We start from the raw sequence: 12163 nt of genomic DNA, 5'->3' as shown, positions 1-12163 counted from the left end.
TTAGCATAAGAAACAAGCTTAATGGTCAGTAAGACTAAACCCTATATATTGGTTCTAGCCGAGTAGAGTAGTGAACATTGACTACACGTTAAATCATGTTTGCAATTATGAAAACCTTTTGTCAAGGCGATGTTGTGCTAAGAGAGCATCTGTCAATTCACATGGTTCAGATGAACTACCTAGTTAGAGGTCATACTAGTTAGGAGTTTCCTATGGTGTGTGACCAACTAGAGTTGTGTAGGGTCAAAAAATCAGGCTCTGATGGCATTATACCTATCAAACTGCTTAAACGCTTGTGAAGGGCAAGACCAGTTTTAGTAGAAAGATATACAGGAGATAACCAAGTCTATGGTTGGGTGGTAAATTGCCCTAATGATAATTTACCTCTAGATAGATATAGGAAATTATAAAGAAAACAGAAAGGAATATCGTTTTCTAAAATTCTCTTGTACTTTTATAGATGTTTTGTATTAAAAAGAGACGTTCCCGATTTGTTTATGCATCGTAATTCATACTTGTAAGTGCATGTTAAATATTTTTAGATGAAAATTACATATCCGTTATTATTTAAAAAAAAAAAAAAAATCAAATTTCATCATCAGCCAGGAACTGGAACAGTTCCTTAGTGGTGTCGCTTTCCAGCCCTTCCGGATCAGCCTTATCCTGGTGGAGCAATCATAGAGAGGTAGTCGACAAGTGCATCATTTTGACAACAAATTTCCCAATCTTGTTGACATAGGACTCCAGGTGCTCCATCTTTTTCTTAACACCATTTAAATCTTCAGAGATAGCACTACAACCCAAACACTGCACCACCTCTTCCTTCTCCCCTTCTTTAGCAGCAGTCTTCCCGCCATCAGAATATCTACCATCCCCCTCAGAGGTGTGGGGCAGGGAAGTGTTAGAATGAGGGGAGGTGTTCTTGATATCCTCCTTGATGGTCTCCGAGTTGGGGACATTAGTGCCCAAATTTGATGCATCTTCGTCAAGTACTATATTACACTTGTTTATTTATTTTTTTAAATATTAGTACAAGTATTTTTTATTTTTTTAAAAAAATCAATGTTGACAATCTATAAGAATTATGATGATAGTTTACATGTTATTTTGGTTCCAGTAATGTAGTCTATTACACAAGATTAATCTATTACATTTTTTCTTTTATTAATGTAAAACTAAAAGATTAGATATGTTTTAAAATTTGATTTGATAGGCATGAATCAATATTTTCTTCTTTTTTATCTATTAAAAGTGGGTATACCACTATGTATCATATTGATAACTAAAATATTTATAATATATATAATTTTTTATCTAGAATAGGGATACATTCAAAAGGTCTTATGAAAATGTAGCATTTCATTAAAACAAACAAACAATAAGGCCTTAATGCTAAAAGGAAACATTGATACACCAATGATGTAGGAGCATCAGATGGTTTCTAATTTTCTTGTTTTGGTGCATGAATACGAAGCAACAAAGAATGAGATTGCAGCAATTGTAGAGGTTGAAACAGCTATAGAAAATGAGATTCAAGCATTAAAGGTTGAAGAATTCCTTGAGAAAGAGTTGATAAACGAGAGTTTTAGCCCTTGTTCTCTAGTATCTATGAAAGAAGAAGAATGGAGAATGTGCTATGGTTCCAAAGGCATGAATCAAGTTGCTATTGATCAAATATAATTTTTCTATTGCAAGAATGGATAGCTTGATGATTTATTTGAGTTGGCAAGCACGTGTGATTGTTGATGTGTTGAGTCAAAGTCGTTTGTTATTTCATGCCATTTAAACTACTCATGTTGGGTTTGAGAACTTGCAGGATATAAATGTAGATGTTCTTGATTTCAAGAAGGCATATTCAGCTTATGGTAGTTCTCTCAACAGATATTGTAGACCATTTTGCAAAAAGGTAATTGCTTGTGCATACCTAGGGGGTCAATGGGAGAGAGCCTCTTGACGGAAAGACATTATGTCATTCCATTGATGACTTCATGCTCAGGAGAACATGTTTTATTTTATCTCCAGAGGGAGACTGATTTAGGAGCATCAGGCGACACATGGAGGGAACCAATCAAGAAGAAAAGAAATTGAACAGAAAGAGAGAACAACCTCGGTTAAAAGAAAGAGGCTAGACACAAAGACATGTATTGTGGAGAAATAGAGATTGATCATATGGGTTGGAGGCTAGAAGAACAGAAATAGAAGAAGTGTGTCATCGAGAAACCAACAAAGGATTGGGTGAATTGAATTTTGGTTGTTTTGTCTAAATAAAGTTTGTATACATATTGTTGTCATCACACTTCTATCTGGTATTTATGGGCAAGTTTTTTTTTTCTGTTTTGTTGATCGTCTCAAACAATTGATTTGATCTAATTATGTTGATTTAGTGCCCTTATATAGTGTATAGTTTATGCTCTGTTAATCTTGACAAATATTAGTTTTGTGTTCAATTGTTTATCTCAAGTCTGAGAAAGAATGATTATGTTGTGTTTCTCTATCAAGTATGAAGTTCCTAGCGCATTTAAGACATAAATAGTTTGTAGTATATTGTTGGTTTGGTATTTGACTTGCATCAACCAATTTAAACATCACATGAATATTCTATCAATTAATCATCACAAGTACCACTGGAATCTGTTGTCTCAAATTGGGCAGAGGAGGAACATAATGACTAAAGAGATCCTTCTCAACATGTTTCAAAAGGAGATGGACAGAATTTAAAACATGTTTCAAAAGGAGATGGACAGAATTTAAAATATTATAAGCTTGAAAATAGAGAATTTGACCAATATACAATTGTAAATGATTCACATAAAGAAGGGAATTTGAATGAGAGTTAGCAACAAGGTTGATTCTAATTATTTCTAGACGTGAGTGAATAGTAAGTGAATTCACACTATCAATTTTTTGAGAAAATGCCACCTACTAGAGTAGAGTTGAATTCAACCCTATATGTCTCCAAAAATATTATGAAAAGATGAAATGGAGAAGATAAAGGAATAAATATAAGTCCCTATTAGGAATTTGACCAAATATTTGTCCCATAATATATTCATACAATAGGAGAGGGACACTGACACATCCTACAAAAATAATGTATTATAGTTATTTTTCAATCATTTTTTGCAATGATTATTTAAATTGCATCCTCTAAGATGAAGACATGACCCAATTTCTCTTTATTATATAAATGAGAATCAAAATGCTTTTAGAAATATTTTTTTGAGACAAACACACCATTAAGAGACCATATTTAGAAAAGGAACATCCAAGAAGCAATAAAAATGGAAGTGAGTCTTTATTAGCTAATCAGTCCTTTAAATCTTAGCATTTCATAATATTTTGGACTTGATAAAATTTGTTCAAAGATTTTACATCACAAAAAAGCATCTAGTCTTACAACTCATGGCATAATAGAATATACATTGGAGTAATTAGGACAATATCCTTATTAAAAGTATAATTAGGTCCTTTAATTAATTTATTCACTTTGTTCACTTAGTTGAGTTGATCTTTAGTTCTTTGAGAAAATTTTAGTTTCCTAATTTTAGATTAGATTTCTCTTTCTTTCTATAAAGCAAGTTATTTGTTCATTAAAATCTATCCAATTCATTTATATGTTGATTTCAATACCAGATTATTCTTTGTATCAATTATCTCTCAAGATTGCATAGCATTAGTTATGGCTTCTTCTCTTCAAATGTGATTCTTTTACTGGTAGTTGATTCATGGGCTTGTGGGGTTGAACAAATTACTCTAACTGTATATGGTGAAAATGGATAACAATAATAACAATATTGAAAGGCTAAATAGATTCAACCACAAAACCCTAGCCTAACAATCAACAAAGATCCACCATAACATATGAAGATTACCTAAGACAATGCAAATCACATGAAATCACAAAGATTATACCATCACATGTCCAATAGGGTTTTGATCTCCATTCTTCCTATCTCCATTGATCTTGCTTGATATATTTGCTCTCAGATTTTATATGCACAAGAGCTCAACAAAGAATGGAATGTGGTTGCAAGTAGGATCGTAGTGTAGTCAATTGCATAAGAGATGATTAGAATGCATAGAATGATTAGGGTTTGATAATGAAGGAAGCATCTCCTTATATAGAATACACAATATGAAATGGAGCGATAAGATTGAGAGGTGTAAAAGGAGGTTGGCTATGATTAGAGGGTAGGTAAAAGAAATAATAAAATAATGAAAGGGGTAGGTAGTGTATGAATTAAGAGATGAATGACATGTGTCATAGGTAGAAAAGGTTAATGAATTAATTAAATAAATAAAGATTTATTTAATTAATAGAAGAAGTAGGATAATTAAATAAATAAGAATATTTATTTAATTTAGGAAAAGGATAATTTAAATAAATAAATGTATTTATTTAAATGAGGAATAAGGCTAGAAGAGGATAAATGAATTAATTAAATAAATAAGGATTTATTTAATTAATAGAAGAATTAGGCTTAGATAATTAAATAAATAAAATATTTATTTAATTAGACATGACAATTTTGGGTGTCTACATTTTGCCCCTCTTTGAGACAATGCGACTTGTCGCGTTGTTTCAAAGAAGATAAGATGAACTAATACAGAGTTGCCCCAGAATCGGAATGATATGCCCCCTCGAGAGATTGGATGAAAATGTCTGAAAAGATTGTAGACAATCTCTCGATAAGAAAGAAAGGCTAGAATGGATTGACCAGATAAAGTGACAAAGTCACGGGATAATGAAAACTGACTCAAAAAATGAAGGCAAGGGCTAGGGTAGGCTATAAAATAGACCATGGGGGAAAATACATCCTCATTGTCATCTACACATTCACAAGAGCATATTGCAGAGCGAAAATAGAGCAGGAGCAGTCAACAGCGATGGCTTTCACTCACAGATTTGACCACGTTCGCCGATTTCAGAGGCCAGCAGAGGCAAGAGAGCCGGTAAGTACCACCAAACCTCCTCGTACTTTGACGCATTTAATTTTTTCATTAATGCATGTCAAATAGGGTAATAAATGCGCTTAGACTAGGGTCTAAAAAGTGTCAAAAACGTTTAGGCGCGTCTGCGTTGGTGCCAGGTGTGTTTGTGTTCGCTAGGCACGTCTGTGTTTGTGCCAGGCGTGTCTATGTCTGGACCCGTGTCTGCGTCAATTGCGGTTGTGTCTGTGCTGTTCAGGCGCATTTGTGCCAAGAAGGCACATCTATGTCAACCAGGCGCGTCTATGCAGAGCATAGGCACGTCTGTGTCAAGAAGGCGCGTCTGTGTTTTCCAGGCGCGTCTATGCAGTCTTTGAGCGCGTTTATGTCATGGAAGTGCGTTTGCGTTGGAAAAGTAGGAATTTGCATCTTCTAGGTCAAATCGACAGTTCTGTGATGAACATATGTTGTCGATTGGATAAGCTGCTGAGGGGATACACTCAAGCAGGTCCTCTAGGAAGACTAGGATAGATCAAGGCACTTTGTGATGAACAATGAGTACCAAGATAGAGTACTTTGTGATGAACAGGGAGTACTGAAATATGAGCAGCACTTTGTGATGAATAGGGAGTGCAAATGTGAGTAACACTTTGTGATGAACAGGGAGTGTCACACACGTAGTACTTTGTGATGAACAGTGAGTACCACTAGGATAAATAGCAACACTTTGTGATGAACAGTGAGTGTCACTAGGGTAGATAGCCATATGCATTTAGATAGCGAGTAGCATTTTGTGATAAACAGTGAATGCCACTATAACTGACATGATTGAGTTGTTTGACTGCAGGAGTATTTGTCGATGCTCGAGTCACGGGAGAGATTCCCGTCGACGCAAAGGTTGCGACCTGAGTTGTCGCTCGAGGACAGAGCTGCCATCGAGGAGATGGGTTTGAGACATGTGCTGTATGTACCTGAGTTTCAAGCAAACATGGGTTTGCTGACTGCGCTGGCTGAGAGATGGCACTCTGAGACGTGCACGTTTCATTTGTCGATGGGTGAGATGACAGTCACCCTAGAGGATGTATACAGGATATTGCGGATACCGATCGATGGGGAGTTGATCCCATATGATCGAGATGGCGACAGAGAGGCCCTGAGACGGGTGTTCCAGGACCCAGGACTGGAGATGAGAGTAGGACACGTGACATGGGACACCCAGCCACAGGACTAGCACTGCCGGCAGTGATAGGAGGAGCTATCAGTGGGTTCCTCTGTATCAGTTTTGTATCATTTTGTATAATGATGTAGACACCTGCAGGTGATTGTAGCCATATGATTTTGACATCATTGTATCATAACACTTTATATATATATATATATGAGATGATTCATCTTTGCGGCAACTATATGCATGTGTACCTATGTGATGAGATGTTCTTATGTGATGCTTATGATATGGATGCAAATATGTATATGATGCAATGCAATATTTATTTTTTTTGTTTGTTTTTATATGTGTATGCATGATGCAAATGTGAATGTATGTAATGTAGATGAATATGATAATGCAAATGTAAATTGTGCTAATAGGTGTTGTGTGCAGGATGTGATACAGTTGTGATATCTATATGTATGTATGAAATGCTTATATGTGGTAATGTAGGTGCAGCTACATGAAATGCAAATGTTTTTGGTGTGTCATTATACTCAGTCATGTGATAGCAGGCTACGCGGACTCGAGAAGGATGATGGAAGTCAATCAAGAAAGGGGGGATGAAAGACAGAAGATATGAAAGTGAAAGAGCTTCTTGTACGTTATCATCATTGAGCTTTATTATGGCAAGTAGGTTATGACAATCGAGGCATATGTTCGACCCAGAAAGTCATTGTACCTATTTGCATGGAGATAAGACAGTCACAAACAAGGAATGCCCCAATTCATACTAGACTCACAGTGTTCTCATATCCTTGGACAAGTCATAGCATTACTAAGAGACAATCCACAGACAGCAAATACAAAATGGTGACGATACCCCATCCTCGCCTTTCTAGTCAAAGACATCTTGGAGATAGAATCTCTAGTCAAAGACATCCCAGAAAAGCTAAAAGACATGTCACCAAAAAAGATGAAATCAAAAGAAAACCAAGACTTGACACCAACATCCACTGTAGTCCTCAAGTTTAGTGTCTCTTGTCACTTGTATAAGTCTTATTTGATTGTGGTCACAATGTTTACTTTCACAGAAAGGATAGATAGCACTGAACCATAATGTTGTCTGAGTCTGTTGAAAGATTTGATTTGTTGAAGCCCATTGTTGCTGATGTGTCTCATCTAAAATTGACTGAATCCATGAAACTGATACTTTATTGTGGAGAAGATGAAACTTTATTGCGGATTTGTGATGCAAATGTTGCTTTATTGCGGATTGTGCGCGGATAGACTGAAGAAAGCTGGAAGAAACTGAACTCCTCGAAACATGTGATGTTCTCAGTTCCACACCCATCACTAGACGTAGGATTTTGTCTTAGCCACAGATAGGATCTGATTGATTATGGATGGAAAGGGAGGTGAAAAGGGAGGTTTATTATGAATGGCTAACCAATCTTGGGTAGATCAATAACAAGCCATGATGGGAATGGGTAAGTTTATTATGAACGAATAGGTTGTGAGTGTGTGCAAAGTGAAATGATGAAAGAGAATCTTGAAGGAGGGAGGAGCAATGTCTCTACACATGGCGCTGGTGACCCAGTTTTCACCATGATACTTGCCCAAGGCACCACCAAAGTGGTTTTCACCGTTGGACGAAATTATTTCTCTTTACTTTTTTCGATTTTTCAATGTTTTTTGTGTCACAAGGCGCCTGTTTGCCAGGTTTTCACCAAGTAACGATTTTTTCTGTTTTATAATTTTTTTTGTATTTTTGAATTAGGATACTCTGAAGAGCTATGTGTAGAACCTGCGAAGGTGCATGCTGTTGATAGGATCCTCCAAAGGTTCACCTTCTATAGTTGAGAGCTGATATGCCCCAGATCCATATGTTGTTGTAATGATGTAAGGACCAAGCCAATTTGGTTCAAACTTTCCCTTCTTCTCTCTGTCTTGCTGATTTTTAGGATTTTCTCTAAGAACCAAGTCACCCACCTCAAATGTGCGAGGCTGAACCTTATGATTGTAGTTGTGATGTTCCTTGACTGAATGATGTGTAGCTTGAGTGACTGTCTTCCTTGATAAAGGAACTGAGATAGAATTACTAGTGTGTGGACTACGTAGGCCCATATGTGTGTCACCTAAAGAAGTTTGGGCATCCCTGATAACAAAGTCCTTCGAGGAAGCTCCATTAAAGGTCCATGATGTATTGCGAAGAGGGGAAGGATGTGTGAAACAAGTGGATGAGTGATGAAGGCTTATGATTGCGAAAAGAAGTGAAAGTAGGATAGCATGATGGAGACTTGGGATCAACAAGTATTCTTTTTGACTTGAAATTTTAGAACTTTTGCCCCCAGTTATTTTGATATTAGGGGAGATCAACTCTTGTTCTTTTTCTTTCATAGGATTTTTATCCTTGACTTTGATTTTTGCAGAGTCCAATAGCTTTTGATTTTGATTTGTACTAAAGGACTTATCTTTAGTTTTGACTTTTAGTTTTTTCTTTTCAAAGCTTGATTTTTGATCCCCAATGAGTAAGGGCTTTTGTAATTCTTGTTGATCCAAGTCTGGGAGCGGAGTGGAAATGGAATGAGTGGATGAAATGGTAAGGCTATGCAAGTTATCAAGAGGGTTGGCGATAGACTCAATAGATTCTTTGTTGGAACCACTCTTAGGACTATTGATATCAAGAGTTGCTTGCACCACTAGAGGAGATTTGCATTCGGACTTAGTAGCCACAACACTAGGTGGTTCACACCCAATTCCTTGGTCTTGCATATTGCTTGTAGATTGTTCTTGTCGACTGAATAGCTTAGGAGACAGTGGGAGTTGATCAACATGAAAGATATACTCACCACATCCCATGTCTTTAATCTTGAACTTGTCTTTGAGCTCTGCTTGTTTGGATGTAGAAGCTTTCAAGGATTCTGGATCCACATATGCTGAAGATGGAATAGCCTCTCGATTGACTGGGATTATTATTTCTGATCTAAGTCGCAGATTGTTGCAATATATGAATGGATTTGGGTCAGCTTTGACAGTCACTTCAACTCCATTATGTGGAAACTTGATACATCGATGATATGTAGATGGTACTGCACTCATCTCATGAATCCAAGGACGTCCCAAGAGTATGTTGTATGTGAGATCTAGATCAAGGACCTGAAAAACCACATCCTTTGTAACGGGCCCAACTTTGAGAGGTAAGGTGACTATGCCTTTGGATGAACACTCTTCATCATCATATGCCTTGATGGTAATTTTGTTTATAGAATTCACAGCTTTATCAGAATATCCCAATTGTTTAATAGTGCTCAATGTACAAATGTTCAGAACTGCTCCTCCATCTATCAAGACTCGTTTGATTCTATGTTTGTGTAGGAAGGCTTCAATGTGTAATGGTGAATTATGTGGCTGATTTACAGAGGCGTCATCGGCTTCTGTGAAAGTAAGTGAATGTGGAATGGAAAGGTATCCCACCATGGCTTGAAACTGGTCCACATTCAGATTAGTAGGAACAGTAGTATCTCTCAAGATTTTGTCAAGAATGGCTTTATGTGAGAGGGATATGCGTAAGAGCTCAAGGATGGAGATGAGAGCGGGTGTCTTCCCTAACTGTTCTACAAGGTCATACTCAGGTTTGGTTGATGAAGAAGCAGTGTTTTTAGTTGGAGCACCTTGCAAAGTGAATTTACTTCGGTGAGTTGTAACATGACATTCAAAGGTAGGTTCTGAAGAAGATCCAACACCTTTTAGGACAATCTTGGGTCTCTGGGTAGAATTCTCAGACGCTTTGTCCTTGATGACAATAGTAGAGACGTAATTGTCCATCGAGATGTGATTGATAGTTGAATCATAGTTATAGGATGCTCTGGTATAGTTGGTTTGATCCTCTGTGGCTTTAGCTTTTCCCTTGTCATGTTTTGGGAACGGTTCCTTAAACATCTCATGTTCTTGATTAGATGAGTGTCCCTCAATCTCAATGTCACCTCTATCAATGAGATCTTGTATGATGTTCTTCAGTCGATGACAATTTCCTATCTTATGACCCTTGCTCTTATGAAACTCACAATACTCCTCATCATTCCACCAATTTGGTTTGACCTTTGGTTCATATGGCGGGAAATCTGGAATTGTGATCACCTTGTTTGCCACTAACTTCTTGAAAACTAACTCAAGTGGTTCTCCCAACGGGGTATACTTCCTTCGTGATCTAGAAGTTGTTTGAGTATTCACTTGATTGTTTGTAGAACTTGATCCAGAAAAAATGAATTTGGGTCGCATTGTGTTGGCATCAACAACACCATCATTGACTGTGTTTTTGTTTTTATTCCAAAATCTTGGCTTGTCTTTTCCTTTAAAGTCATCTTTGTTTTCCTTGAATATTTTAATGACTCCTTGTTCAATTAGGACCTTTTCTGTCGCTAAGCCTTTTTCAATGACGTCCTTGAAGGTGGACAAACAAGCTTTCCTTAAGTCATAACCAATCTCTTTGTTAACATTTTGGGTGAACATTTCTACCATTTGTTTTTGTGGAATTTCACAAGAGCATCTGCTGGCTAGATTTCTCCATCTTTGTAAAAATGATGCAAAATATTCTCCCTCTTTTTGCTTAGTATTGCACAAAGTAGTGACTGATATGTCTGTCTCTATGTTGTAGGAGAAATGTTGAATAAATGCCTCTGCTAAGTCACCCCATGACTTAATTCCAGGTGGAAGTTGGGAGAACCATTCCATAGCTTGATCACCTAAGCTTTGTGAGAATAATCTCATCAAATATGTCTCTTCTGCTACTACCTCAATGCAAGCTGTGAAAAATTGTCTTATGTGTGCCTTAGGATCCCCTTTTCCTCTATACTTATCAAATTTAGGCGTCACAAAGTGTGTAGGAAAAGGAGGCATTGGAATGCTCTTGTCAAATGGATAAGGACATATGTCTCTCATTGTGTATGTTGGCTTCGATGTATTTATGTCCTCCATTTTCTTTTGTAAGTCCCTGATTTGTTGCTCCAAATTGCTCTTAGGTGGAGATCAACTTCTTGGACCATACCCCATGCTTGAGGCACCAATTGGAGGAGGAGCATGTTGCATATATGGATGATATTGATCATACACATGTTCATATGGAGGAGGTCTATAGTGATGCTGCATATATGGAGCACTTGGTATAGATTCATGTTGAGGAACGAAATATCTATTTTGTCCATGTATACCATACTCTACAGGCATGTCATGTTCTAATGTGTTACCCCCAAATTTGACACGAGGTTTCCTTGTGTCCAAATTTTGAGCATGCCTTTGAATATCCAATTGCTTTGGTGGTTGATCGTTAGCATTGGTATGTGATTGAGCATATTTGTCTGCATAAGACTTCCATAATGGTCTACGAAGGTAAGTATCATATGTTTGACCATGTGTATGTGGGACCTCTGGTTTTTGAAGCAAAGCTGATGGTGATTTAGGTACCATATGTGGTCCTCTATTTCCTCCACTATTAGGTCTCCTTTGATCCATATTGGAGTGAGGTTGTTGCAAAGGTCTATGTTCCATTATTTGAGACATGTCAAAATCATGAGGTATCTTGGCTCCACTTTGTTGCATCATTTGTAAGAAGTATTGTCTATCCCTCCTCATTATTTCCTCAACCAATCGATTGAAATGGGGATTCATAATGGATTCTTCCACATCTACTGAATGTACTGAAAAGTTGTCCACATTGTCATTGTGTGTAGCATTGTTGTTTATAGTGTCCATGTTCTCAACATTTAGAATGTTTCTATAGACATCCATGTCAGGTAATGTAGTATGATCAGAATTGAAAAAGATATCATTGTAATACTCATAAGAACTCATGTTTGCGGACTCTTGAGCCTCTTTAGTTTCTCTCCTAGATTTTTGAAGACGGGTTTCAACCATGAACTAGGTATTGACCAAGATGTGTGAGACTAGATGAAAAATGGAAAGAGTATGGAAGACCAAGAGTTGAATGGAATGTAAATGAGTCTGAAATGTACTTGCAATGTCCAAAGTGTAAGACCAAGTATGTATGTAGTAGAGTAGGTGTGACTTCCAAAGAGAGGATAGTTT

Source organism: Cryptomeria japonica, chromosome 11 (assembly GCF_030272615.1).
Source record: "Cryptomeria japonica chromosome 11, Sugi_1.0, whole genome shotgun sequence".
Classification (NCBI taxonomy): Eukaryota; Viridiplantae; Streptophyta; class Pinopsida; order Cupressales; family Cupressaceae; genus Cryptomeria; species Cryptomeria japonica.
The sequence above is the reverse complement of the archived record's forward strand: the minus strand, read 5'-3'. Positions refer to the sequence as shown.